Source organism: Taeniopygia guttata, chromosome 3 (assembly GCF_048771995.1).
Source record: "Taeniopygia guttata chromosome 3, bTaeGut7.mat, whole genome shotgun sequence".
Lineage (NCBI taxonomy): Eukaryota > Metazoa > Chordata > Aves > Passeriformes > Estrildidae > Taeniopygia > Taeniopygia guttata.
Window position 1 is genome coordinate 17,379,184 of NC_133027.1, and position 14,790 is coordinate 17,393,973.

The following is a 14,790-nucleotide window of genomic DNA, read 5'->3' on the forward strand; positions in this document are numbered from 1 at the left end:
CCTCAAGAAGAGGCGATTGAGAGAGGACCTCATCAATGTATATAAGTATCTACAGGGTGGGGGTGGTTGAGAAGAGGATGGAGCCAGGCTCTTGGTGGTGCCAACCAATAGAAGAAGAAGCAATGGGCAGAAACTGATGCACAGGAAGTTCCATCTGAACATGAGGAGAAACTTCTATACTGTGTGAGTGACCATGCACAGAAACAGGTTTCCCAGAGAAGCTGTGGAGTCTCCCTCACTGGAGCTATCAAAGAGCCAGCTAAACACAATCCTGTGCCTTGTACTCTAGGATGACCCTGCTTGGGCAGGGAGATTTGACCAAATGACCCACTGTAGTCTCTTCCAACCTGAGCCGTTCTGTGATTGAAATTTTCCAAGTAACAGAAAGGCCTAAATAGAATGTGCTTTCAGACTAGTAATATCTTTACAGAATCTTTTCTCAACTCTTCCAACAGCTACAGGTGGAAGGAGAGTGATTACTAGTAACCCAAGAATGTTGTAAGTTATTTAAGAGCTAGCACTCCAAGTATTCAACAGCAATTGAAATTTAGCCCTGGCTAGATGGATACCTGGTGGTCTAAACAACAACCAGTGAGATGGATTCACGTTATGAAAACATATTTAATTAAATAGCTAGTGACAAAATATAGGCATATAAACTCACCATATTTTGTTTGACATAAATAGAATATGGCTGATCCAAACCCCTCATGGAGGAGTTCTCATTACTCTGGTCTGAGACTTCATGGGTACCTCTAGATTTCAGTAATGAAAACAGTATGAAATTGTTTACTTAAAAGATACTGTTGATTTCCTTTCATATTCTCAGCACACTACTTAGTGTCATAATCCCCAGACATGTTAAACTGTATTTTTTTAAGACATGTAGACCAGGACATGCACAATTAGCTGAAAAATTTCTTCAAATTTGGTTTATAATGAAAATACAGAGGGAAGCTGAACTGCAGGTATACTGCCAGGCTTCACAATAATGGAAAATCAGAGTGTGTTCTGTGTGCTTGTGTTATAGATTAGTTTGTCTTGACTGTTATAATGTATGTGATTTTTCAAAGTCTTGACATTCCTGGCAAGTGCAGTGTAGGAGCTTCTGGATGCATTCTAAATTTCTGGCTGACTGGCAATCACGCTATTTTTAGGCGTGAAGGCTTACAGTGTAGAGTTTCACACGCTTAGAATAAAATTAAAGGTTCTAGCTGAAAAGCAGTGATTTTGATTAACTTGAACACAATTTATAAGTATGTTACACCCTTTTTAATAAAAACTTGTTTTTATTAAAACAAGTGATAGTAGAGAATAAGCAAGTTTAGTGTTTAAGAGTCCTTATAATAGTGACCATAAAGCAGTTCAGCATAAACTAAAATCAGAGAAAACTACAGAGTCCTGGGAGTCCAAATGAAAAGTATTGGTGTCTTTTTCTTCCATTTTGATGGTTAGAGGAAAGTGTGCAGCCAGAAATAGATAGATGATGTGAGTTAATTTCTGACTTTGTGGCTAATGCAATCATGAAGGATTTGGACTTTATGGCAATAGGACATTCTTTGATGACTGTAGTCTGTTATGCAGGGGTGGGGTCCACCTGTGTGGATGAGATGAGGGAATCTTTGGCAGCAGGTTGACCAATTTGGTGAGGCTGGTTTTAAAGTGAAGGACTTGAGGGGTTAGGTCCAAAGTGGAATGCTCACATCATCACAGCCATCTGGGCAACAGGAGGAACTGGAGCTCCTTGTGCAGCCACAAAGTTACTATATCACAGAAATAACTGAACCATGGTGGGCCAGCTCATGTGTCTCAAGAACTGCGATGGACAGCTGTAGGCTGTTTTATAAAGATAGGAGGAGGAGTTGTGCTCTATGTTGTGCTCTTGAATGTGTAATACCCTTCTATGGTGATCATGGAGGCCCTTTTGAATGCTTCTGGATCAAGCTCAGAGTAGCTGCCTTCAAGGGGAGTCTTAGAGTAGACATCTGCCATTGACCTCCAAACCAAGGTGATAGGGCCAGTGGAGCACTATTTGGGTCACTTAAGCAAACTTCAGGTCAAACTTCTGGTTCTTATGGGCAAATTTAACTACCCAGACACTTGTTGGAAGAGCCATACAGCAGTTGATACAGTGTCATCCATCAAGTTTCTGGAATGCATAGGGAACTGCTTCCTCATAGAAATGTTAGATTTGCCAATCAGAACTGAGGCATTGCTCAAAACTGGAAAAAAAAAACTGTTTTGTAATAGCTCAGTTAGTGATAGCCTCAGTGGCAGTGTTCACAATATTGTGGTGTTTGGGATCTTGCTGAGCATGCTGAAGGCAGCACTGAGACAAAAACTTAGGAGTTTAGAAGAGCACACTTCAGCTCACTCAGAGCGCAGCTGGGAGGGTTCCATGGAGGATAAAGGAGCTAATGAGTGCTGGGAGTTTTTCAAGGATGTTTTCCTGGAAGCACAAAAGCAGTTCATTCCCTTCAAATGTGAGGGGAGTAAGCAGAGCAAAAGGTCCCCTTGGCTTAACTGTGAGCTTCTGAGTTTGTTCAAAACCAAAAGAGAACTGTAACAGAGATGGAAAAGTGGTTGCACACCTGTTGAAAAATACAAGGACATCGCCAGGATGTGCAGAGATGCAGTTAGGAAAGCAAAATGTCTCTTTCCATATAAACCTCCTGCAGATTATCACAAGTAAGATGAAGCATGTGGTTGGGAAAAGCCAGCATGGATGCTTGACAAGGCACCAGATTGCCTTCTATGATGAAACAGCCTGCTTGGTTGATGGGGAGTGAAGGGTGGATGTTTTCTACCTGGATTTTTCCAAGGCTTTCAGTACCATTTCCTGTGGTCTTTTCCTAGAGAAACTGTCGTGTGATGGCCTAGACAATTGATTTTTGCAGTGGGTGAGGAAGTGGCTGAGAAACTGCACTCTCAGCCAGGTGGTGGTAGATGCCTCCTCTTCAAAGTGGCAGCTCATTCCTAATTGGTTCCCCCAGGGCTTGCTATTGGGCCTAGTGCACTTTAATATTTTTAATTGTAATCTGCAAGATGAGATGAAACCAAGTAGAGAAGTGGACACTTTGGAAGAGAGTGTCACCTTGCAGAAAGACCTGGATAGGCTGGAAGAGTGGGCTGACAAGAACCTTGTAAAGTTCAACAAGGACAAGTGTAAGGTCCTGGGAGAGCAAAGTGCAGGAGTGCAGCACAGGCTGGGACCAGCCTGTATGGGGAGCAGCTCTGGGAAAGGGACCTGGGGGCCCTGAGGGACAGCAGCTCAAGGGTGAACGTTGTGCTGCTGCAGCAAAGAAAGCCAACAGGATGCTGGTCAGGGCCGCCATCAGCAGAGAGAAATAAGTCATTGTCCCACTCTATTCAGTGATTGTCAGGCCTCATCTGGAACACTGTGTACAGTTTTGGCCCCTGCTCTGCAAAAAGGGATGTGGACAGGCTGGAGAGGATCCAGAGAGGGGCACAGAAAAGGTAAAAGGACCGGGCAGCCTGCCATATGAGGAAAGGCTGAGAGAACTGGGTTTGTTCAGTCTTGAGAAAAGAAAGTTCAGGGGAGACCTTACAATTATATCCCAGTATTTAAAGTGTGGTTATAGAGAAAATGGAGACTTTATGTGATTCCTTTTAGAAAAAAAAAATAACATGTGATGGGTACAAGTTACTCCTGGGAAGATTCCAAATGGACATAAGAAGAATTTTTCACAGTCAGAACAATCAAGCATTAGATTAATCTCCCCAGTGTAGGGGTGGATTCCCCAGCCATGGACACTTTCAAGAATCGCTGGACAAGATGCTAGGCTATTTGTCTAGACTTTTTCCAGGAAAGGCTGGATCAGGTAATTCTTGTTCCTTCTAATCTGGTATTCTAGGATCCTGTAATTCAGTTCAGTGAATTGTAATCTATAACACACTTGCTCACAGAATGCTCTTGTGCACCAGGTGTTTCTGTATGTGTTACATAGATGGGGCAGTCAGAGGATTGAAATAGCTCTGTAAATTTAGCAACTAAATATCAAGATTCTGTGGATTTATGCAATGGGAATTTGAATGCCTAGAGAACAGCTGTATAAAGAGGAACATTGCATTTGTGGATCTTGGTTTAAACCACCTGTTTGTAATCATATGATGAGTCTGTGATAGGTTTCCCAGGCTGCTGGAGTCCAGTTATCTTCCTTGATTCTGCCTGTCTGTGCTGGCTGTTCAGTGGTGTTATGGTGAATTGTCTAATGTGCAGTGGGACCTTTGCCACTGTAATCATAATAAACTTCTTCTATATCTGTGTAATGTGTATCTCTTGCTATGAACAAAAAGGTGTAAGCTATTTCTTGTAAACTACTTTTTAAACTGTTGCTCCGAGTCTAACAAACTTTGAATTGATAATATTTGGCTTTTAGTAAACACTTCTTCATTGTATAATGGCTCCAATAATGATGAAAAATTTTGAGCATATTTCCCAATTCCGAAAAGTACCAGTCATGAAGAGTGCAACTCAATATGAGCTCCCTTCTTAGCCTCTTTTTTGTAGTTCAGAATTAAAATTCATACATATCTCTTTAGAATTCTCTTGTGACTTTTGTGTTACCTGTAGATAAAAGAACTCAAGTAGTAAAAATTTTCATAATGGAAGCTTTGAGCTGGCAAAACAATTGCAGATGCTTTCTTTGTGTGTAACTTGCTCTCTCTAGACAGTTCTGCTGGCAGCAGAAGATTTTGTTCATTGATAAATCAGTGTTGCAAAAGATTTGGGAGTGAGAGGTTCATTTGTTTGACACCGTGTTTGTGGTGAGGAGAGAAAGGTCTTAACCTTCATAAAGAATGGCTCATTGTGTTTGGTTATATCCCTATTTGTACAAAACAGAAGAAACCAGTAGTCTGAGAAATTTCTAGATAGTGAGTATGAAAAGTGTTTGAATACTAGGAGAAAGAAATTGTTGAAGTAAGGTTGATTATTTATTTTCTTCAGAGACTTTAAATGGCTTTTCTCTATTACGTAAATTCAATGAATTAAAAGTTGAGGTCTATAGTGAGTTCTTACATTAGGAAGTATAAGAGAAAATAACTCAGGAAGGTAATGGAACACCTTGATGAGGAGTGAGAGACAAATTGCAGTGATATGGGTTTACATATACTTGAATAATTCATTGTTTTAATCTCATATCTCAAAGGATAAGAGCAACCTGAAGTTCCTTATCAGCATTGACATGAAGACTGCATTTTTACAGAAATGTAGCCTCTTCTCCTAGCATATATTACGATTAAATCTACTCAAAAATATCTATTAGTTGACTTCATACAACTTACTGTGAAGGGCATGTGGTATCATTAATTTGTCTGCAATAACCTAAACCATTCTAATTTTAAAAATTTCTCTTATTTTTAATAAATTGTGAGATAATTTGATTGCACTGGGCATTTAAAGGGAAATTTTCAAGTGTATTAGAAAATGACGAACATGAATGGTTTGTATGTCTCCACTGAAGAGCAGGGAGGTGACAAACCGGGGTGCAAGCATTTCAGTGGCTATGGTAGGCCAAAAGTGCTGCCAAGTTCAAATGTGCATGAAATAAGATCAAGACAGTATTCCAATAAATCAAAAATTTCAAAACTATGGTTAATATAAATATGTGTAATATGTACCTACATGCTTAGGCAACACAGTTACTTTCTAATTTAAAGATCATAAATATATCTTTGCGTAATATTGTTTGTCTGTGGTTGAAATAGGTCATAAGTGATTGTGCCATGACTTGGAGTGTCGTTGAGTAGGTGTTTATTTTGCTGTGTGGTGTTTGTTTGTTTGTTGGGGTTTTTTGTTTGTTTTGGGTTTTCCATTACTAACTGGAAGCATGAAAAATCTTCCAAAAATAAATGCAAGGTTTTTTCATAATGGGTTCCTTGTGTGTCATTGTTTTTTGTGGAATATCTCAAATTAATCCCCAGAAATAGTCATTAGTGTTTCTCACATGCAGAAGAAAAATCTACACAAAAATAGAAGTTGCTATCATCTATTCCGATGTCAGACTTCATCACTGAGCAAAGAAAATGGAGCTACCCACAGGTTTTCTCCTGACTGAGAGCAGGAAACAGCTGATTTAGGTCTCTGCGTGTGTTTCTGCAGGACCATATGACAAATACTGTGACAGTGGTGACGTTGATGCATCATGTGAATGTTATATACATCGGCATGCATTGATTAAAGGGTGAAGAAGATAGGACATTGTAGCAGTGCTTTAACTTAGCTGGGGAATGGGGACTGGAAAGAAATGAAACAAATCATCTGAAGGGATAGGTCTTCCCAGGTTAGAGGAATGTTAAACATTGGAGAAAAGCAGGCATTTAATTTATGCTATGTTTTAATCCAATTGTGTTTTTCAGAAATGGTTTTCTTAGTCTCAGAAGTGTTTTATTGCAGCCATTATGCTGTTCAAGACGTGTGTCTGATTGCAAGATGGTGTAAATAGCTTAGCAGGGTATAGGGCTGCAGTGTTGGTGCCGGTCTGACCAGCTGTGGGGCTTGCAGTTGATTCAGTACCCTGCTGGAAACAAAGAATTTTTTGATTCCTTCCTAGAGGCAAAACAAGAAATAGGGTGGGAAATATAAACACCATCATCCCCTCTAATAAAACAGCTCTGTAGGGCATTTTGTTTTGAGAAATGGTTTAAAAGAAAGTGCAGCTGTGTTAGGTTGTTAGCACAAACTCCTGGCTTTTCTTTGGTCTTGGAATCATTAAAATACTTCGTTTTTGTAACTAAATCTGATTCCTGTGGCCTTTTGTTTTGCATGCTGCTTGCAGGGAGTTGGGTTGTTTATTAATCTGCTGGCTGCCCTGTGTACTGATTCTGGCTGCACAACCACCTTCTCAGCAAATCCTGTCCCGTATGTTCCCCAGCTGCTGCCATCCTTAACACATGCAGAAATGTCTCCTGGCTGGCTGAACACAAATTCCAGCTGGCATCACCTCATGGCTGAGCAAACCTGGCCTCTCTCTCCTGTAGCAGTGTTGCAGCCACACGGGTTCTCTGCCTCAGTTGTATCTCAAGGCAAAGATGTGGGGCTGCAGCAGAGACTGGAGGGCTGAGGCAGCTGGGAATCTGCTCCTTCCCCACAGAACGTGGGCATGTGCATGGGGCACAAGGGGGTGTGTAGCCAGAGCAGGGTGATGAGTGGGTGAATGGAAATAACAGCTCCCTCTTATCTTCATCCAAGATGATACTTGCCAAGTGCCGAGTTAACTGCAGTGATGGGTTTAATGATTGACCTTGCTATTGTTTTGCCATCAGAGAACTTGTTCTGTTAAAACTACCTGTGAATTCTTGTATAAAGCTTACTGGTCCAATGGAATAGAATTATTACAAAATATTTTGTACTTAGCAGTTCCAGCTTATCGCTTGTAAACCATTATGATTGTTAGACCTGTTCTTTAAAATAGCACTTGCAGTAATCCCATTATTGTCAGTGTTCTGTAATGACATTTTTATTTCCTTAAAAATACTCAGAGGTTGTGTTGCTACCACATTCCTAATAGGAGACTGTTTCCTGACTCTGTGGTCTATGGATTTCTGCTGATTTGCAAAATTAACAATACTGGGCGCAGTTCTGGTGTTTGAAGAAAAATTACTTGTGTATCACATAGAAGAAAGAGGAAGCATAAAATTACTTGCACGCTGTGATGCTGAAACATTCTAAAGCTAGGCAAATACTATCTAGAAAAATTAGTGAACAGATGAAAATTCACAACACCAGCATGTCAGCTATTTGTTTTCTGAGTATTCATTTTTTGTCAGAAGATCTTAAGATTCTACTTCCTTCATCAGGGTTTTGTAAGGCAGATTCCAGCACCTTGGAGTTCTGCCTTTACAGATTTTGTGTTGTGAAGCTGTTAGGCTTTCTTCTTCATGTTTTTAAGTGCTCTATACTATTGTCAACTTTTTGAAATGCAAAGGTTAGACTTGGTTCTCTTATCTGCCTTGGTTACTGTTACACTTTCAAGTGATTGCAGAAATAGGGGTTGATATGACACAATATGGTTTTTCAAGTGAGAGAGAACTTAGGTGACCCCTCATGTCTCATCTCAGTTTAGCATTAAATTTTGGACATAGTCAACCTCAGTTCTCAGCTTTGAATTTTCTAGGGGATCAAATATCTTTTTTAATCCCACCTTTCCTAGTTCTGTGTTCTTTTTGGAGTCTTACAGGAAGAATGAATCACACAATATGTTCCTTCCATTCCAGGGAAATCATGAAAGCACCCTCCCCTCCTGCCTGTCTTCTGTTTCAGATGATGTTTCATTTATGAGAGTCTGAATCTGGTCTCCTTGTCCTTGAGATGTTGCAGAATTGAAGGGAGCAGGGGGAGAGGTTGGAAAGCAAGAGAATGTAACGTTAGGAAGCATGTGGCAGATCTGAAGTGGTTTTGCATGCATTTTTAACAAGAATATCTGTGTTGCATTTGTCATGTATTAATGTTGCATTTGGAATATGGCCTGTAGCTATAACTGGAATGATCATTTAATTTAGCTTGGTAAAGATTTACTTTACCAAAGCATTATGTTGCCATTATGTAGCAAAACATCAAAATACATTAGTCAAGTGATAATGTCAGCAGTGGATCTGGAGTAAACAAACAGTCCAGCCACCACAAATGGTTCTGGGACAATTGGACTAATGAATCCTCATGTACCCAGCCTTTGTGTCTGTTTGTGTGGAGGACACTGAGGGGCCTGGGTGGTGTTTTCCCTATGGCTGAACAAAACCTGGGCCCTTGGGCACTGCCAGACAGACAGACAGGCCAGGCTGCTGGAAGCTGGTGCAGCCCTCCTGCCCTGGGTTGTATCTAAGCGTTGGAGAATGCTGTCCACTTTTTAAATTTGCTTTAAAATGGCTGTCAGACCCAAAAATCTTCATCTGAGGATTGCTAATGGGTGTAATGTGATAGATTGCTTATTACCAAAGCATGATGGTCTGAATGCTTCCTTCTCTGGAAATGGGCTCATAGACAGCCTTGTTTTGTCATTTTATTTGTTGTTTATTTCAATGCATTTTGGCTCTCCACTTGAAGTAATTAGAAGGGACAGATTGGTGTATGAATCAAAAGCTTCTGAGTGGGCAGAAGTATTAATATTGCTTGTATTTTAGAGGCACACACACTCTGAGGCTGTTATTGTTTACATCATAAAACTGATCTATTTCCTAAGAAATACCAATTATGTATGTCAATAACTCATACATAAAAAAATTATTAATAGGCAACTCTTTTTGATGTGAAAAAGCAGACTGAGCAGAGTGGCTTACCTTGCAGCTCTCAGATAGTCAAAACTAAGCTAATTGTAATCAGTATTTCTGTTGGCTTGTGGTGGATGATTGCAGAATTAGATGTTTAGCTTTGATACTTTGGACTTTTTTTGATGTATATTTTTCCCTTTGAAGTTTTGTAATTATATGTTCTAACTGCACAGAGTTGAATTTCTCTGTGTGAACAATGCAAACTGATTATGATCATTAGAATTAAAAAATAATATAGCTGGATTTTAATAAGAATTCAGTTCTGACCCTAGAGGCAAGAACTTAATTTTTTTAGGGGTTTTTTTTGGTTTTTTTTGTTTTTTTTTTTTGTTTTTTTTTTTTTTTTTTTTTTTTTTTTTTTTTTAATTTGGGATAATCTGTAGGAAAGCAAAGCAAATAAGCAAACCCATGCAGCAGCTTTCAGCACAGTGCTTGGGAAAACTCAGAGGCTATTCTGTCACCTTTTCTAAAAATCAATGCAGTATAATGCATGGTGTTTGGGTATGCCTTTTGAAATTGAATAATTACACATTTAAAGAAAAAAAAGTACTTTTTTCTAATGTAGTGGAAGAAGTAGATCTTGACTGGACACGAAGCCTTTATTTCAAGGCTAAATCTGTAGAATGTGCCAACTAGCTGGTAAAAAAGCACCCTGTGTTGATTGGTTTATTTAACTTTATTCCAGCAAAATAGCATATTGTGCTGTTGTCCTTCTACTGCATGAGAAGAACCTAAAATAACAGAAGTTGTTATGACATCTCTCAAAGCCTGCCTTTGTCAAGGTCACCGTTCTATATTTGCTGCATTTTGTGCAAACAGAGATAGGTATGGTAGGAATGTACATTTTAGAACTAAGATGCTGAGTCCCCCAAAAGTGTAAAATGAAAATCCAACTCCCACGCCTTGTTATGCAAAAACATAACATACACTGGCTTATTGTTAGCCTGGATCTGAGTGCTGCTCAGCTTGCTCTTCAGCAGATAGATACAAAGCTCTAGAATTAACCTGTGGATGTTCTTTCTTGACTAGCAACCCAAAATTTCTGAGAAACACAGGTAAAAGATGGGGATTCTGCCTTTAAACTGCATATGTAATTTTTATATTCTTTATACATCTGTATAAATCTATATATATTTTTATATTCCACATATTAAATATGTGGAAGCTTTATATAAGTGGGTTCTGCTAGCTCATTCAGTTCTACCAAATTTATGTTGAGATTAACAGTTCTTTCTCTCTTTCTCAAGTGTATTTGGAGCAACAGAGGGTTGTAAAGATGAGGGTGTGCTTTGGAGCCAGAAGTTGATACAGGTGTAGTATGCTGAGGGTTATTAAACATGTGGTTAATATGTTTGAATCTGGGTCTATGCTGGTGGTGGGTGTGGGAGAACACTGGGAAGGAACTTCGTGGTTGTTCTGCTCATCTGCTTTCCTGGGCATATGTGAGTTCCTGCTGTGGGAGGAGACAGTTCTGGATTCTGGGCTAGATGGACACTTTGTATGAGCCTTTATGTCCTCCTGTTACACAGGATGTCCTGCTTTTGACTGGACAAGGTTATTTTCTTCCTAGTAGCTGGTGCATTGCTATGCTTGGGTTTTAGCATGAGAATAGCGTTGATAACACACTGATATTTTGGTTGTGGCTAGGTAATACTTATGCTTGTCAGTTTGCTGTGCTCTGCCAGTGAGGAGGTGCACAAGAAGCTGTGAGGAAGCATAGCCAAGACCGCTGTCCCGATCTGGCCAAAGGTATATTCCATACCATAGAGTGATATGGTCAGTGTATAAATTGTGGGGAGTTGCCCGGAAGGGGTCTGATCTGCTCCTAAGTAAGCAAATGGTGAGCAATTGTACTGTGCATCACTTTTCTCTCGGGTTCTGTTACTTGTTCTTCCTCTCCCTGTAATTTCAATTATTATTATCATCAGTATTAGCATATTTATTACACAATATCTAGTTGTACTTAATAAATTGTCTTATATGAACCCATGATGTTCACCTTTTCTTTCTACTTCTCCCTTTCCCTGTGGGTGGTGAGTGTATGGTGGAAGCAGTGAGGGAGTGGCTGCCAGGTGGAGTTAAACCATGATGCTGTGTCATGTGGAGTGAAATTGTAAGGTGACACTGGATAAAAATGCTTTGCTTGTAGGAAAAAAAAAATGAATTGTTTAAACAAAATTCAACCACTTTGTACTGAAATGAGCAATTCTGGGGTGAATGTTGTGTTGGCTGTGCTAAACTTGTGAGGACAATAAAAAAGAGGGCTACAGGGATGAGATTGAAGTTTTCTGCATTAGCAGAAATGGTGTTTCAGGAGTCATTCTGAAATAATGTCAGCAGTAGGAAGTGGAATAGAAAGTGCATATCAAATTCCATCAGGATGTTTGGAGATTAGAGGAAAGTTCATGTAATGGGAAGGAACCAAACCCTCTATATCTCTGTGTGTTTTTGTATATATATCTGCACACATGTAGATAGAATTATGCTGTTTGGTTTTATATGTATCCACAGAGGAAAAAATTCCTGATATGTATGTTGCTTAATGTGAGTTGTCAAAAATGACTACACAAAAGATAGTGAATAGGACAATTTATTTTATTTGCCAATAAGAGATTAATTTGCCTTTTTAAAAAAGTAGAATTAAATGATGCTCTTATGATGAACGCATTCTGTAAAGAAGTACATGGAGCTGCTGCTTACTTAGTATTTTCTATATATTGTAATATTTATGTATATAATTAAAGGTACTTCATTTATAATACATTAGAATATACTTTAAAAAAACATTGAGTAGTTTACTTGACGTATTTCTTTTTAAAGAAAAGATAAAATTTTATGGGTAGAGCATACTGCATCCTGTTTTTAGTGTTCTGAGATGCTCAAAATTGTAAGGAATTGAAATATTATATTAAATACTTGTACAGGAAAGCCTCTTCTATGTAATAGGTTATCCAGTATTGTTTGCTTAATTTTTCTTTTTTTTTTTAACTTTTAATCAGGAGTTAAACATATCACTGTGTTCTGCTTTCTGGTACATGCTACATTGTCTCCCAGATATGTCTGAAGTTGGTGCATCTGTTGATAGATAAAATAAGGCTGTATTGACAAAGATCCTGAGAATTAGTCTTAGAAATATTTAAATGAATGTTTTTGTGGGTTTTTTTTCTGTTACATAATGCAGTGTTCATTGCAGGTCAGTTTGTATAAAAGTTACTTGTAATAATAACCATGTTGAGACGTGCTTATAACTGTTTATCTTCAGTGTGACATACTTTAATCTTTCTGCTCCCAAGAACTTTATACAGTGAGAAGCAAGTATGGAGTAATGCTGACTTTTGAGACCAATTGCTTTTCTACTGGTGGAGAAACTTGGGTAGAACTGTTGCATTTGTGTGAAGCTTGTAATTAGCTGTGTAGTTCAGTAAAACTTGATGTGGTTGAGCTCTGCAAAACTTCACTCAATTTTCTTATCTAAGGGTTGATGAATGAATCATTGAAGAGAGCAAGAAACATGTACTAAGAGTATTCTAGACAGGTCTCAAAACATTTTCAGATCTTATCTAATTTTTTTTAACTAAAGATGGATTTACATGAGAGTTAGGATGATCAGCAAGTTGCACTACAAACCTGCAGAAGAAACAACAGGAATGATGCAAGCTGTCATAAACCTTTTGCCTGGCGAAATGACATTTCTCATGAACAAGGGATGTGGCATGACTAATATGCAGAGATGAGTAGTTTACTTGATGTATTTCTTTTTAAGTTGGAAGTTGGAAAGCATTGTATGGATTGTAAGTTCTTGCATTTTACTCATCAATTAAAAATTTTCAGTCTTCCAATCTGTGTGTAACTTGGAACTGTGGCTGACATAGCTGGAAGATAGTTAAGATTCATAGTTGTGTTTGGTGAGTGCAACAGCAGCAAATTTCACTGCTCTGTTAGAAGACACCTTTTGTTTTAGACTTAAATTTGGAATCAAATTATGAAGTTTAAGGTGTTTTAGTTTTCTTTCTTCCATTTCTGTACTTTAACTTCAGTGTGAGTATTAATTGAATGTTGTGAGAAACCCCTACCATGTTGGTCATGATGACTATTATTTATTTCGTGGACTTGTGGATTAGTTTGAATTGAATTTTAAGGGACATCTAGTCCACCCTGCAAGGAACATCTTCAATTAGATCAGGTTGTTCAGAGCCCTATTCAACCTGACCTTGAATGTTTCCAGGGATGGGGCATCCACCACCTCTCTGGACAACCTGTGCCAGCATATTCTTACTATAAGCATTTTTGTACCAGTTAGTCACCCAGTATAATACTGTTTCTGAATTATGAATATTAATGAAAATAGAAAATAAACTATGGCTGAAACAGACCCTATAAATTTCTTTTTAACCAAAACATATGTAATTTAATGGCATATAAGGTAATCTATAATTTCAAATTTGGATGCTTTAAAATATTAAATAGTTTATATATAGCATATTTTTCAGTTAAAGGTTAAACTGCACATGTCAGATTGAAGAATAGTTTCTAAGACCTTAGATTTTCTTAATGAATTTTTGCAAAATATTTATCTGGAAAAGAAAGTCATGTTCCAAAGTTGTCTCGCAGTGTCCCTCACTTGTTCACCTAATCTTGGTTGTGATTTTCAGTTTCTTGAATGAATATTTTAATTCTAACTGGATTTTGGGTGCATTATACAGTGTGCTGCAGGGATTGCACATCATCTTGTGAACATGAAATAAAGACTGTACAGTTCATACACTAAACACCTAAAGGATTAGTGAAGGTCCTGCTGGCATTCACTGTCCTTTTGGACTTCAAAGACTCTCTGGCAGATTTTATGAGGTGTATTGGCAAATCAGTTCTCACTAGTCCATTGTAGAGAAAATGGTATGTAAAACTAATTTTATAATGCATGTAACACTTTCATAAGGTAGTTTGTATATGTGTTTTTTCTTACCTTTGCTCAGGATCAGCTTAATAGAAGACAAAAGACGTCCTGTTCATTTTTCACTCAGCTATGTTTTAATATGTGCATTTGAAAATTACTTGCATTTTCCAGTTCCTTTGAAAACAGCAGCAATACGATTTGTGGTACTGAATTTTGAATGCGTAGCAGTACATGCAAAGGAAATTATTTGGTGTATAATTTTCCAAACTTCTATGTTCATACAGACAAAAATTAACTCTGAACTACAAAACAAAACCAACAACCTTAACAGATTAATTTTCTCTTTATAGAACTTCCAGTTTTTACAGCGGTGCTTACAATTATAGATTCTAGGCTTTATGTGAATAAATATTTTGGCTACTGACAATAGAATTTATATGGTCACACTGCACACTTTCAAATAAAAAAGTATGTGTTTGCATAGAATAAGCATTACCAAAAAAACCTCAGGCAGAAAAAGAGTGTAATTACAGATTCCTATTATGTAATATTTTGTAGAAATAATTGGAGATCAAGCTCTATTGAAAAGGTACTTTACTCAGTGGAGA

At 38.1% G+C, this 14,790-nt stretch overlaps 1 protein-coding gene across 5 annotated transcripts in view; it reads left to right on the forward strand.

Moving 5' to 3' along the window:
• Positions 1-14,790, forward strand: part of MBOAT2 (membrane bound glycerophospholipid O-acyltransferase 2) — an 88,113-nt gene that overhangs the window by 41,166 nt on the left and 32,157 nt on the right. The window contains exon 1 of one of the 5 annotated variants that reach the window (XM_072926382.1): positions 3,707-3,842. The exons of the other annotated variants lie outside the window; for them this stretch is intronic. The gene's annotated coding sequence lies outside the window, so the exon portion shown is untranslated. Of the gene's footprint in view, positions 1-3,706; positions 3,843-14,790 lie in introns of those variants that run through there. 5 annotated transcript variants of the gene reach the window in all.